The sequence below is a fragment of the Rana temporaria genome, chromosome 1, assembly GCF_905171775.1.
Source record: "Rana temporaria chromosome 1, aRanTem1.1, whole genome shotgun sequence".
NCBI lineage: Eukaryota > Metazoa > Chordata > Amphibia > Anura > Ranidae > Rana > Rana temporaria.
In genome coordinates, this window is record NC_053489.1 from 64,002,284 (window position 1) to 64,018,125 (window position 15,842).

General features: G+C 45.8%; 1 long non-coding RNA gene across 1 annotated transcript in view; it reads left to right on the forward strand.

The window, feature by feature from the left end:
- LOC120927812 overlaps positions 1-15,596 on the forward strand; it is a 28,755-nt gene extending 13,159 nt beyond the window's left edge. The window contains exon 3 of the long non-coding RNA XR_005747133.1: positions 15,410-15,596. This is a non-coding gene — a long non-coding RNA (uncharacterized LOC120927812). The remainder of the gene's footprint in view (positions 1-15,409) is intronic.
- The last annotated feature ends 246 nt before the right edge of the window (positions 15,597-15,842 follow it).

Consider the following 15,842-nt stretch of genomic DNA (forward strand, 5'->3'; position numbering starts at 1 on the left):
AACGTATCTCATTTACGTTACGCCGCCGCAAGTTTTACAGGCAAGTGCTTTATTCACAAAGAACTTGCCTGTAAAGTTGCGGTGGCGTAGCGTAAATCACCCGGCGCAAGCCCGCCTAATTCAAATTAGCCGGGTAGGGGGCATGGAGCATTTAAATTAAGCGCGTTCCCGCGCCGGACGTACTGCGCATGCGCAGTCCGAAAAATATCCCATGGTGCATTGCTCCAAATGACGTCACAAGGACGTCATTGGTTTCGACGTGAACGTAAATGGCGTCCAGCCCCATTCACGGACGACTTATGCAAACAATGTAAATTTTGACATTTCGACGCAGGAACGACGGCCATACTTAACATTGGTTGCCCCTCATATAGCAGGGGCAACGTTACGGCGCGCAAAACTTAGGGAAACCTCATAAATTCACTGTGTCGACCGCGCGTACGTTCGGGAATTCGCGTATCTAGCTAATTTGCATACTCGACGGGGAAAACGACGGAGGCGACACCTAGCGGCGAAAAAAAAATGCATTTAAGATCCGACAGCGTAAGAGCCTTACGCCTGTCAGATCAAATGGATATCTATGCGTAACTGATTCTAAGAATCAGTCGCATAGATACGACGGCCCAGATTAGGACTTACGACGGCGTACATGGCGTTGCGCCGTCGTAAGCCCTTTGAAAATCTAGGCCTTTGTTTTTATCAATGTTCACTCTATTTTGTTTCACGTAAGGGAATATATGTATGATCTTTGTCACAATTATTTATGCCTATAGTCATAATATAACACTGTCGTGGAGTACTGTGGGGCACAATTTGATATATTCTATATCTAAAAGATATTTAACTCACAAGCAGTGCAATTAACAGCCAAGTTAGGTCACTTCTCCGCTGATACTAAGCCCCCATTCACATCTAGGCGTTTTCACGCCTGTAGTGCTACGCCGCTGCCGCCAGAGGGATGAGAACACATGTCCCTCTATGGAGATGGTTCACATCTCCACGCCGAACGCCGGACGCCTGCCGCCTGCCGCCTGAAAAAAGGTCCCGGACCTTTTTTTCAGGCGGCTTTCGGCGTTCGGCTAGGAGATGGGAAGCATCTCCATAGAGGGGGTCAATCTGGGGCACATCTTGGCGGACAATACCGGCGTTTTGTCGCCGCAAATCGCGGTACAAAACGCCGCTATTTGTACCGCGATTTGCGGCGACAAAACGCCGCGAATTTGTCTGCCTAGGTGTGAATGGAGCCTTAGCCCGTATGTGAAGCACAATCCCCAACTCTCCTCTCGTATATTAGAACGTGTATGGTGAGCTATATATAGCCTCAGTGGACTTTTCAGGTGAACGTATATAAGAGTGGATTGTCTTGTAATTAAGCCTCCAATTTTCTAATATCGATCTGACCTTTTGCTCTTATTGATCGACACCCTACACTGCATTAGGCGGCACAGGGGTTTTAAGAGGCAGAGCATTGTAACTCAGTCATTTTAATATAAAGCTCTTCATTCACAAAGGATGACAAAGGATATGTGTCAATAACCCAGCAGGAAACACCATTATTTTATACAGATTTGCACACAGTTGTGCAACATTTTTGGAGACCAATAAAGACTGTTGTGTACTTAGGGTTTCCACCTTTTCTTCAAGCCAACCCCAAACACTTTAGCGGTCTGGGACACCTTTGGGTGCCCCAGGGAGTGTAGTAATGCGGTGCGCATAGCGTGCCACAGCAAACGGTGGGTGTGTCCAAATTACGGCTGCTGACATCCTCACCCTGCCCCCCAGTGATGCTTATCCAGCCCCCAGACAGCCGCCCACAGCTCCCGGATGGCAACAGATTTGTGTGCGACTATCTTGTTTTTTTGGGGGAGCCACAGCCCGGTCTGAATAATGTGTCTGGGTTTCAGTCTGCCTGAAACAATATTCAAAACCCGAACTGTTCGGGTGAATCCTGGGCAGGTAGCAACCCTACGTGTACTGCTGCATGGAGTGGGGTCCTAATAGGACTGTGTAAATTCAGGTACAGTAGAGCCTAAGGCCCCTTTCACATGGAGGTTCTGATCGGATCCATCTGTCCGTTTTTTAGGCTGACCCAATCAGAACCTCCATTCGTCTCTATGGAGTGGTGGGGGTAAACAAACATGTGTCTGTTTACACCAGCCTACATCATATCCGATTAGATCCGACAAAAATTCACAAATGGAGATCCATGCCCCTTCCATCCAGCGGATTGTGTGGGATGGCAGTTAGGTGTAAATGGACAGGTGGTCTGTTTACATCCGGCTGCCCATAAGGCCCCTTTCACACTGGGGCGTTTTTCGGGCGTTATTCGAGCGTCGTTCAGGCGCTTTGGCGTTAAAAAACAGCCTGTAAAGCGCCTAAATGAAGCCTCATCTGCAATCCCGATGTGAAAGACCGAGTGCTTTCAGAGCCCTTTCACACTGCCAGCGCCCGAAAAACGCTGGTAAAGCACCGCTAAGACCCTAACGTTTTAGGGCGTTTTTGCAGTGCCTCAGTGTGAAAGGGTAAGGCGTTTTTACAGCGCTTTCAATTCATTTCAATGGAGAGGGGCATTTTTGGAGCGTTTTCTTCAGCGCCCAAAAGCTGCTCCAAAGATGCTGCTTGCAGGACTTTTCTCAACGCCCCGCCAGTGCAACGCCTCGGTGTGAAAGGGTAAAGCAGTTTGCTGGATCTAATGTCAGAAAGTTGATTTTTGGGTGAACCTCCGCTTTAAGCTGATGACATACGGAATGATGCAATTTGAAAATTATTAAATTTGAATGTGATGACTGTCTGATATTAATACATGAGTTACCACGACCAGTGCAGGACATTTACCCCCCCCCCCCTCGCCATGCTGCATATTAAAAAACTCACATACAGTCATCACATTCACAGTTAATAATCTTCAGACTGCATTCTGTATGGCATCATGCCATACGGAATGATGCAGTCTGAAGATTTTTAACTGTGATGACTTTCTGTGATTTTTTTTTTAATATGCAACATGGGGGGGGGGGGGTAAATGTCCTGCACTGGTCGTGGTAACTTATGTATTAACGTCCTGCACAGTGCAGGGTGCTGTGTAATGCAAAGGGGTCCAGTGGTGCAGGGTGCTGTGTAATGTAAGTAATGTAAAGGGGTCCAGTGATGCAGGGTGCTGTGTAATGTAAAGGGTTCCAGTGATGCAGGGCGCTGTGTAATGTAAAGGGGTCCAGTGATGCAGAGCGCTGTGTAATGTAAAGGGGTCCAGTGATGCAGGGTGCTGTGTAATGTAAAGGAATCCAGTGATGCAGGGTGCTGTGTAATGTAAGGGATCCAGTGGTGCAGGGTCCTGTGTAATGTAAAGGGGTCCAGTGATGCAGGGTGCTGTGTAATGTAAAGGGTTCTAGTGATGCAGGGTGCTGTGTAATGTAAAGGGGTCCAGTGATGCAGGGTGCTGTGTAATGTAAAGGGTTCCAGTGATGCAGGGCGCTGTGTAATGTAAAGGGGTCCAGTGATGCAGAGCGCTGTGTAATGTAAAGGGGTCCAGTGATGCAGGGTGCTGTGTAATGTAAAGGGGTCCAGTGATGCAGGGTGCTGTGTAATGTAAAGGGGTCCAGTGATGCAGGGTGCTGTGTAATGTAAAGGGGTCCAGTGATGCAGGGTGTTGTGTAATGTAAAGGGGTGCAGGGTGCTGTGTAATATAAAGGGGTCCAGAGCTGTGGGGTGCTGTGTAATGTAAAGGGGTCTAGAGGTGCAGGGTGCTGTGTAGTGGAGAGGGGGTACACAGTAGTGACAAAGAGATATTGAAAGATGCAGGGGGCACAGTGGGGTGTTTTTACATTTTAACGTGGGGGGGCACTTTTAACTCCCGCTAGCGGTGGAAGAAAGGGTTAAATGCGACTGTGTGTCGCCTCTGCCGAAGCCCCCCCTGAAAAAATTTCAGCAGGCGCCCATGTCCGCCGCTATCCGATCCTTTCCTGTCCGCAAAATCCAGATGGATGGTGACCCTATTTTCCATCCTTCTATCGGATTGGATATAAACGGTTGAAAACAGACAGGCGATCTGTTTTCACCCGATTTCCCCATAGGGGAGAGCCAGACTGGGTCTGTCTCTACTCTGCACCTGTCAGCGGAGCGATCCCCCACTGAGCAAGCGTATTCCGTCCCACGGAGGTGCCCGTGTGAAAGGGACCTAATGTCCCATACACATGATCTGAAAATCGAACGACAGATCGTCCATTTTTTTTTTTTACATGCTAGAGTTTACTAAGGATACAAAAATTCAAGAATCAGCACAGAACCAAGTGATGTCATGTGTTGTAGTGTATTTGTATTGTATTTTCGAACGACAACAACAAATATTTTCGTGCATGTCCGATAAAATAATATCGGATTAACTGTCATGATCGTACGATCGCGTCGAAAGCGGTATTTTTCATCTGATTTACGAGTCAGGGCATAAGACTTCTGCTGACTAAGCCAGAGGCTGCATCTCATGCCGCGTACACACGATTGGTTAAACCAATGAGAATGATCTGATGGACCGTTTTCATCGGTCAAAACCGATCGTGTGTGGGCGCCATTGGTTAGTTAACCATCGGTTAATATCTGCTTATCGCACAGGTTTCAGTTTCCAGCTAGCGGTGGCTACAGCACCCAGCACCTTAACTACTTACCGCAATCTGCTGTAGCTGTACATCGGTACTTTGATGTAGAATACTGGGGGGTTATGGCAGCAGATAAGTTGCCATAACCATGGTATTTTCTGAAAAGGCGGGCAGTCCTCTTTCAGATAAAAGTGGTCTCTGCAGCGGATTCACCGCAAGATCACTTATCAGCGGTAGGAGAGGTGAACACCCCCCCTCCCGCCGCATTTTGGTCATCTCTGCCGCTCACCAGCAGAGGAGACGATCCGGTCCTTACCCCACAGAGGCTGTGAGTCGAGTGAGTGAATGATGGCCCCTACTCAACTAAATAACGTTGGATGATGGAGGCAACGTCAAACGTCACTTCCACCCAGCGATGTTTACATTCCTTGTAATAGGAATAAAAGTGATCAAAATTTTTTTTTTCAAAGCGCCCTATCCCGATGTGCTTGCACACAGAAGCGAACGCATACGCAAGTCGCGCCCACATATGTAAACGGTGTTCAAACCACACACATGAGGTATCGCCGCAATCGTTAGAGCGAGAGCAATAATTCTAGCAAAAGACCTCTGTAAATCAAAACTGGTAACCTGGGAATTTTTAAGGGTCAACGTTTGTCGCAATTCCACGAGCAGGCGCAATTTTGAAGCATGACATGTTGGGTATCAAATTTATTCGGCATAACATTATCATTCACACTATGGAAAAAAAATACTAACTAACTTCGCTGTGTTTTTTCCCAAAAATTGTGTTTGTAAGACTGCTGCGTAAATACGGTGTAACATAAAGTATTGCAACAACCACCATTTTATTCTCCAAGGTGTCTAAATATATATATATATATATATATATATATATATATATATATATATATATATATATATATATATATATATATATATTTATTTTTTAATTTTTTTAAAAGCTTGGGAGTTCTACGTAATTTTCTAGCAAAAAAAAAAATGATTTTAACTTGTAAACAACAATTTTGAAAAATAGGCCTGATCCAGAGCTCATTCCAGGAACGTGTGCGATGGGAAAATGAACTGTGTGATCTGCAGTAAACACCACCTTGAGCTAAATTGGCAAAGCTTTATGCGGCGTACACACGACTGTTTTTCAGTTTTTCATGACGAGAAAAATTCAATTTTTTTAATTGGTCATTAAAAACGGTTGTGTGTAGGCTCCAGATCATTTTTCTCGACGTGAAGAATGAGCATTAAAATGTTTAAAGCGGGGGTTCACCCTAAAAACTATTTTCTAATATTACATTGACATGACCCTCGACAATGACAGTATGCCGTTTTTTTTTGCTGTACATACCTTTGTACCTTTGTAAGAAGCCTAACGGCGGTGCGCAGGCGCCGTATAGCGCCGACTCGCTGTTCGGCTTCTTTCGGCAACTCGTGACGTTCCTTATGCGACGGGGGGAGGTAGTTTTTGTCAACACGTCAATCACCTGCTGGATAGGAATGCCCACTCCCCTGGCTTCCGAGTAGGGCCTCCCGCGGAAGACAATAGCTGTACAAAGGTATGTACAGCAAAAAAAAACGGCATACTGTCATTGTCGAGGGTCATGTCAATGTAATATTAGAAAATCGTTTTTAGGGTGAACCCCCGCTTTAAAAAGCTCTATTTTTTTCCTCGTCGTTTTTTACGTCTTCGTTATTCACGTCGATTTATAGTGCCGTTGTACGTCACCGCGCTATGCTCAAGCATTTTTTTTCCACGATCGTGTGTAGGCAAAGCAGGCTTGACAAGAATCATGTCGAGAAAAACATAGTTTTTTTTCCATTACATGAAAAATGGTCGCGTGTACGTGGCATTAGCCCACAGATAAAAATCTTTATTTATAGTCATGTGAAATCATGTCAAATGTCTTTGGACTCAATGAGAAATAACTTTCACTTTAAGAATAAGGTGGGAGCTTTGAGAACAGAGCCTCTTGTTTCTTTCTGTCCTTGGTTAGTGAGTATTGATCAGAACCACTTGTGCCTCCTTCAGGGGATGGGGAAAGTATTCCAGAGACAGCATGATACTCTGAACGTCTTGTGCGTAGAGCGTTATTATACAAGATGTAAAAGGCAGACCCAATGATCCTTGCTTGTATTCGGAAGCCTCATTAGAAGTGCTGATTTGGTGAAGCTTTTAAATGCCATTTAATGGTTTACCACATGTAATTACATGTTGCAATAATTATTGTCAATCCCATTAAGAAATACTACAACGTAAGTGTTTATGACCCTTATGCCGCGTACACGCGGTCGTTTTTCGTCATGAAAAAAAAACGATGTTTCTCAGCATGTCCAAAAACGTCATCATTAAAAACGATGTTGCCCACACACCATCGTTTTTGAAAAATTATGAACAAAGCGCGGTGACGTACAACACGTACGACGGCACTCTGAAGGGGAAGTTCTATTCACCTTTGGGCTGCTTTTAGCTGAATTCTTGTTAGTAAAAGACAATTTGCGCTTTTGTATGTTACAGCGTGATGAATGTGCTTACTCCATTATGAATGGTAGTTTTACCAGAACGAGCGCTCCCATCTCATAACTCGCTTCTGGGCATGCGCGGGATTAAAACGTTGTTTTAGCCCACACACGATCATTTTTCACAACCCGAAAAACGACATTTTTAAAAACGACGTTAAAAAATGCAGCATGTTCGATTTTTTTTTTCAGAAGCCGATAAACGATGTGAAGCCCACACACGATCATTTTAAATGACGTTTTTAAAAACGTTGTTTTTTTTCATGCCGAAAAACGACCGTGTGTACGCGGCATTAGGCCACACTTTCTCAACCTTTTTTCATTTAAGGCACCCTTTAAAATGATGGACAATCTCGAGGCACCCCTAAAAAATTTAAAAAACTATTCTAACAATGCAACATCATCCACACGTAGGACACCCATCGTTAGAGGCGATTTATTCTTCCAAAGCAAATACACTTTAGCACACTGGTACTGCCTAGTATTCCAATGTTTCTCTTCTCCCTCAGTTTCTCTCCATCAGTCCGCTAATGTCACCCCAGTGCTGAGGGGGAGTGGCAGAGGAGGGCCAAACAAAGATGTTGTGGAGGCAACAGACATCCATCTTATTAACTGATGATGCCAGAAAGTCGTAATGGTGCATAATAGAAACCTGTGGCTTTGTGTAACTTATGCCACTTGCACACGATCGGAATTTCCAATGGAAAAAGTCAGACGACATTTTTTAATCAGATTTTCTGACCGTGTGTATGCCCCATCGGATTTTTTCCTTTGGAAATTCCAACGAACATGTTCTCTTTTTTTGTGACAGAAAAACATTAAAAACGTTAAAAACTTTGTAAAAAAAAGAGCATGTTCGAATTTTTTTTTTTGCCCATTTTTCAGAACCTGAAAAATGCTCTGAAGCCCACAAACGATCGATTTTAATGACATAAAAAAACTGATTTTTTTTACAAGCCGAAAAACGGTCATGTGTACGCGGCATAAGAGGTCAAAGACCACTGATCGCTCAGTTCTCAGGTTCGTTCTGAGCACAGAGCACAAGGCTGTGGAGGGGGTGGGTGCAGCTGGCTCAGGCTTTCATTGGCGTGTCCAGAGGCCGATTCAGATGTTGGTTTAGGCATCTGAGCGGATCCTGACATTGGCCCGGATTCACAGACATCGGCGCATATTAATGCCGCCGTAGCGTATCTCGTATACGCTACGCTGATGTGGCGCAGAGAAGCAAGCACCGAATTCACAAAGCACTTGCCACCAAATCTGCACTGGGTTTCTTAGGCGCAAGTCGTCATAAGTGGAAGTGGGCGTGAGCCATGCAAATGAGGCGTGACCCCATGCAAATGATGGGCTGAGTCTTAGCCAGATACAAATAACGAACGGCACATGCGCCCTCCCGTGAACGCATCCCAGTGCACATGCTCAGAATCACGTCAGAACGAATGCCTAAGATACGACGGATCACTGCCTACGGCGTGAACGTAACCTACGCCCAGCCATAATCACGTACAACGTAAACAACGTAAAATACGACGGCTTGAGTTCCCTGGTCCATACCTTTGCATGGGATGCGCCTCATACTGTATATGGGGAATAACTTTACGCCGGACTTACGACTTACGCAAACCGCGTATATTATGCGCCGGGCGCAAGTACGTTCGTGAAACGGCGTATCTCCCTCATATGCATATGTGCATAGAAAATCAATGGGAGCTGCAAATGCGCCCAGCGTAAATATGCGCCCACGATACGACGGTGTAGGCAAGTTACGTTGGTCGTAGCAAGCCTATTTTTAGGCGTATCTCAGTTTATGGGCACGGCGCATAGATACAACGGCGCATATTTGCACTTACGCGGCGTATCTTGAGATACGTCGGCATAAGTGCTTTGTGAATCCGGGCCATTGTTGTCAGCAGGTCCAGGCTCTGTAGGGATCCTATTTGACAGACAGCAGATTTTAGTCCACTGTCGGATGAATCTTAGTCACAGAACCGCAGAACTAATTGCTCTCCTCTGACCCAAAGGAGAAGTACTGGCAAAAGAGCATTGACCATACTTCACCTTTAAAGTGGAAATGTATGCTAGGAATGAAAATGGGCGAACCGGCAGGATTTTAATGCAGAAGTGACATGCTTTGTCGGCTCCCTTATATAAATCTACGCAAGCATAGCTTACTGCACAAATTCTGCAATGCCGAATCTGACGGAACTCCAACACATACCATCATGAAGGCAATCTCGGCCCAGCAAATGACGATCAGGACCCGGAAGCTGGCCACCCAAAGAACTCAGTGACCAGTGAGGAGTTTCGGGGGTGGCGCATCAATGTATTCAAGATGACTATAGTTCCGCTCTAAAAGCAACCTCAGCCACAAAATGTTCTTATGTTATGTTTTGTTGGATTTTGTATTGCTGTCTTGGGACTCTCTAGAGCAGTGGTCTCAAAGTACCGGCCCGCGGGCCATTTGCGGCTCGCGGACTGGTTGAAAATGCCGCGGAAGTGGGGGGAGTAGATTTCCTTCACTTGCAGAGTAGCGCAGGAATCGTCTGTCATAAGTTCACTTCTCAGTCTCACGCTGCGGCTGCTCCCTGCCCCCCCGCGCCCCCCCCTCTCTTCTTGTCCAATCACATTTGCTTGTGATGTCACCTGGGATGGACGAGAAGAGGGGGGGGGGGGCGCGCCGGGGGGGGGCGAGGAGCAGCCGCAGCATGAGACTGAGAAGTGAACTTATGACAGACGCTTCCTGCGCTACTCTGCATGTGAAGAAAAAAACACAACAAGTAAACGCTGACATGTGCCGTGAATGTGCCCCCTGTACCCTGAATGTGCCCCCTGTACCCTGAATGTGCCCTGATTGTGCCCCCATGTACCCTGATTGTGCCCCCATGTACCCTGATTGTGCCCCCATGTACCCTGATTGTGCCCCCATGTACCCTGATTGTGCCCCCATGTACCCCATGTACCCCGATTGTGCCCCCATGTACCCCGATTGTGCCCCCATGTACCCCGATTGTGCCCCCATGTACCCCGATTGTGCCCCCATGTACCCCGATTGTGCCCCCATGTACCCCGATTGTGCCCCCATGTACCCCGATTATGCCCCATGTACTCTGATTGTGAAGTCATGTACCCTGATTGTGCCCTCATATGTCCCATGTACCGTGGATGTGCCCCATGTACCGTGGATGTGCCCCATGTACCGTGGATGTGCCCCATGTACCGTGGATGTGCCCCATGTACCCTGATGTGCCCCATGTGCTCTGATGCGCCGCATGTGCCCCATGTACCCTGATGTGGCTGATGTGCCGCATGTACCCTGATGTGCCACGATTGTGCTCTGATGTGCCCCATGTACCCTGATGTGCCCCATGTACCCTGATGTGCTGGGCTCTGTACCCTGATGTGCTGTGTCCTGTACCCTGATGTGCTGTGTCCTGTACCCTGATGTGCTATGCCCTGATATGCCATGTGCCTTGTCCTGATGTGCCATGCCCTGTACCCTGATGTGGCCTGATGTGCTGTGCCCTGATGTGCTGTGCCCTGATGTGTAGTGCCCAGATGTGCTGTGCCCTGTACCCTAATGTGTGCTGTGCCCTGTACCCTGATGTGCGCTGTGCCCTGTACCCTTGTGTCCTGGGCTCTGTACCCTGATGTGCGCTGTGCCCTGATGTGCTGGGCTCTGTACCCTGATGTGCTGGGCTCTGTGCCCTGATGTGATGTGCCCTGATGGTGAGTGGTCAGTGTGTAGTGTAGTGGTCAGTGTGTAGTGTAGTGGTCAGTGTGTAGTGTAGTGGTCAGTGTGTATTGGTCAGTGTGTAGTGTGTAGTGGTCAGTGTGTAGTGTGCAGTGTAGTGGTCAGTGTGTAGTGTGCAGTGTAGTGGTCAGGGTTAATAATGCATCCACTGACACCAGTGCTGGGGGGTAAAAATGCGTCTGCTCACACCAGTGCTGGGGGTTAATAATGCGTTCGCTGACACCAGTACTGTTGTTTTTGAAGTTTGAAAGTTTGTATGCGGCCCTCCATGGCATATGAAAACTTGTCTTGTTGCCCTCAGGTAATTTGAGTTTGAGACCCCTGCTCTAGAGACATTTACCCTCACTTTGTATCCCACAGACTGTAGGAAGTGAGAGGATAGTTTCTCTATCTGGCAGGGAGGAACAGATCACAAGAGTGTCTGCACAGAATTACATTATCCTTGGAAGGTAAACCAATTTACATATAAGTATTTGAACTGTTTATTTAGCTGTTTGACTGGAGTTCAGTTTTTAAGAAAGTCCTATGATGCTTTATTTTTGCTTATAACTAAAAAATGATAAAACAGCTGTCTTCCATTTTTTTCCCGCATTTTCTCTTTTTCTGTACTTGAAGTCCCATGGAAGCTTATTGTGCATAAATATATTATACATGTCAGCATGAGAGTGAATGGATTGCTTTTCTTGTGTCAAAAAATAAATGCATTCAATAAATCATTATAACACTGCTCAGTGCTGGAAAAGGCCAGCGCTAATTGAGCTGTAGGGCTAAACAGGTGTGTGGCGAAGGTACTGACACTATTACACAGCCATTATATTGACAAGATGACATATGCTGAAAAGGGAGCTCTTCATTTAACAAGCAGTACATGATGCAGTGCAGTCTAATAAAGGACACAGCTGGCGTATGCGTAAAAGGACTTCAGCACATAAGATGCACTCCAGACAGGCAACTAAATAGGCATTTGAATTACATATATAGTAATTGTTTTATCTACTTAAAGCGGGGGTTCACCCTATCGACGAAAAAAAAAATATTTTTTTTCTTTTACCATAAAATCAGGCATTGTAGCGCGAGCTACAGTATGCCTGTCCCGAATTTTTTACCCCCGTACTCACCTTGTACGCGTAGATCGAAGATACCGGGGAATGGGCGTGCCTATGGAGACGGAGGATGATTGACGGCCGGCTCTGGCGCGTCACGCTTCTCTGGAAATAGCCGAAATAGGCTTGGCTCTTCACGACGCGTGCGCATAGCCTGTGCGCAGGCGCCGTGAAGAGCCGAGACCTACTCCGGCTGTCTTCGGGGAGAGTGACGTGCCAGGGCCGGCCGTCAATCATCCTCCCTCTCCATAGGCACGCCCATTCCCCGCGGGAGCCGAAATCTACGATGTCCGATTACAAGGTGAGTCCGGGGTTAAAAAAATCGGGACAGGCATACTGTAGCTCGCGCTACAATGCCTGTCTCGATGGTAAAATCGTGTCGGGGGGGGTGAACTACCGCTTTAAAGAGACACTGCAACCTTTGCATGCAACGGGCCAGATTCACAAAGAGTTACGCCGGCGTATCAGTAGATACACCGACGTAACTCGCAATCTAAGCCCGTCGTATGTTTAAGTGTATGCTCAAACTGAGATACACTTAAACTTACCTAAGATACGATGGCCTGCACCATCGTATCTTAGGGTGTAATATTTCGGCTGGCCGCTAGGTGGCGCTTCCATTGAGTTTGGCGTAGAATATGCAAATTAGTAGATACGCCGATTCACGAATGTATGCTTGCCCGTCGCAGTAAAGATACGCCGTTTCCGTAAGAGGTATGCCGGCGTAAAGATAAAGCTGCCCCCTAGGTGGCGTATCCTATGTTAAGTATGGCCGTCGTTCCCGCGTCGAAATTTTGAAATTTTACGTTGTTTGAGTAAGTCGTCCGTGCATGGGGCTGGACGCCATTTACGTCCACGTCAAAACCAATGATGTCCTTGCATGTCATTTAGAGCAATGCACGTCGGGATATTTTAGGGACGGCGCATGCGCAGTTCGGCGCGGGGACGCGCTTCATTTAAATGAAACACGCCCCCTACCCGCCAAATTTGAATTCCGCCGGGTGATTTACGCTACACCGCCGCAACTTTACAGGCAAGTGCTTTGTGAATAAAGCACTTGCCTGAAAAACTTGCGGCGGCGTAACGTAAATCAAATGCGTTACGCCCGCCCAAAAATACGCCCATCTATGTGAATCTGCCCCAATGTCTCTGGAAATAGCCCCTTGACCCTCTTATACCCAGCTTACTGGGACTAATGGGTTTGAAGATACACTGTATTACCAAAAGTATTCCAGTCCTAGTCCGTAGAGTTCAATATTGAGTTTGTCCACCCTTTGCAGCGATAACAGCTTCAACTCTTCTGGGAAGGCCGTCCACAAGGTTTAGGAGTGTGTCTATGGGAATGTTTGACCATTCTTCCAGAAGAACATTTGTGAGGTCAGATACTGATGTGGATGAGAAGGCCCAGGCTCGCAGTCTCCACTCCAATTTATCACAAAGGTGTTCTATTGGGTTGAGATCAGGACTCTGTGCAGGCCAGTCAAGTAACTCCACCCCAAACTTGCTCATCCATGTCTTTATGGACCTTGCTTTGTGCACTGGTTCACATAATTTGGTGGAGGGGGCGATTATGGTGTTGTTTGTCAGGGGTTGCTTTTGGCCCATTAGTTCCAGTGAAGGGAATTCTTAAGTAAAAAATGATATATAGGATACACTGCGCTGTGCGATAAGTGAACACAAAAATTAGCTGCCAACACAGCCAAGACAAAGCAAAAACTGGTGAATATAAAAAAGTGTAGCGCTTATGTTTGTGAAAAAGTTAGTTAATAACTCATATTAAATGTTGCAAACATACATATATATGAAATCTTAATTTCAGTGACACCAAGTGACTGAGTGTGATCTGTGAAAAAAATAAAATGTAACAAATAAATCAGAACGAAGCAGTCCTCTATTGTGACCACACACAAATAACAGTCCAAAAGTGTAGAAAAAACTCCAAGGTGGAAATGAAGAGTCCCACATGGATGTGACCCTCTCTGTGAAAGGATAGAGACACCACCACCGATGTAAGGAGGAGGATTATCAGATGGTGTTGACTTGGGGAGGTGTATACCACCCAAGTCAAAACAGACCTGTATAATCAGTCAGCAAGATGTATGCAGCTGGTCCTGAATCCACATATCAGTCAGCACCGCAAATTCCAGTAAACACCAGGAAGTATAAATACATGTAGTCTTGTTGGAGCCAGAGATACGTTAACCACATAACATGCGTAATAGGAAAAAAAGGTAGTATTCATTAAAAAGATAAAAAAATGAACGGTCACATTTGGAAGAACATCATAGGCATATCACAAAGTGCAAGAGCGATGTGTGTGAATGGGCCCACCCGACGCGTTTCAACTAAACAGTCATCATCTGGGGACTAGATGATGTAAGTGTTCATTTTTTAAGTCAACACCATCTGGTAAGCCTCCTCCTTACATCGGTGGTGGTGTCTCTATCCTTTCACAGAGAGGGTCACATCCATGTGGGACTCTTCATTTCCACCTTGGAGTTTTTTCTACACTTTTGGACTGTTATTGGTGTGTGGTCACAATAGAGGACTGCTTCTTTCTGATTTAATTGTTACATTTTTTTTTTAAAGAAGCTGAGGTAAAGGTGATGGACTGGCCAAGCATGTCTCCAGACCTAAACCCTATTGAGCATCTGTGGGGCATCCTCAAATGGAAGGTGGAGGAACGCAAGGTCTCTAACATCCACCAGCTTCAAGGAGGAGTGGAAAAGGACTCCAGTGGCAACCTGTGAAGTTCTGGTGAACTCCATGCCCAAGAGGGTTAAGACAGTGCTGAAAAATAATGGTGGACACACAAGAAAGCAGGAGGTCTTGGGAGGAATGAAGAGAATAGTTAGGTTAATATTTTGAGACTAGGTTAAAGGGTCACTAAAGGAAAAAAAAATGTTTTGCTGAAATGACTGTTTACAGGGTATAGAGACATAAAAAGTTAACTTTTCCTTTTAAAAATGATTACAAATAGATAGAAATCAATCCTATAATGTGCCTGCAGGTTAGTTTCACTTTTAAACTGGTTTCATGTCCCTGTGAACTAGAGAGACACACAGAACAAAAAACAAACAAATCCAGGGCAGTGTTTTGTTTTTAAAATGAATCTGATTGGTTCTGTTAAGTTTTAGACACACAGTAATGACAGCTTGGACCACCGTGAAAAGCTCCCAGTACTGTGGTTATAAGGAGCCAGACAAGCAGGAAGTGTGGAGATCACAGCAGAATTACAGCTACTTCAAAGCAAAAACGAACAATAAGGACATGAAACCAGTACTGCAGTAAGGTAAAGGAAGCTATTTAGCTAAAAAAAAAATGTCCTTTAGTGATCCTTTAATGATGTAGCTGGGGGTCAAGTTGTGGATGGCTTTGTAAGTTATTGTTAGTATTTTGAATCAAATTCTTGTTCGGAAATTTTTCTCAATCAGCAGCTGCAGCCAATGAGCGAGTCCCCGCTATCAGAACACAATGTCTCACCAACATCTCCATACAACATCGCTGCCTTGTGAGCCGATCGATCTATAAAGACCAGAAGAGGAGGCTTGGATCATATGATTGTGAGTGCAATCCTCGTATTTTTAATTGCTAATTTACAATAAAAACAGTGTAACACTAGGTAGCCTTTGCGCTCTCTCTCTCTCTCTCTCTCTCTCTTTGTATTGTTTCAGTAAAATCACACGGTTTAATAATAAGAAAAGGTAAATAGAACAAACGTAGTTAAAACATAGCCAGAGTTTGGTTACCGGAACGGAAAGTCAGACAAGCCAGGACGTCAGGGAGCCAGGGATCAGCTTACTTCAGAACAGGCCAGGAATTTAAGAAACTGGAGAATCAGTGTAATGGAACAGCAAGCAGGATCTG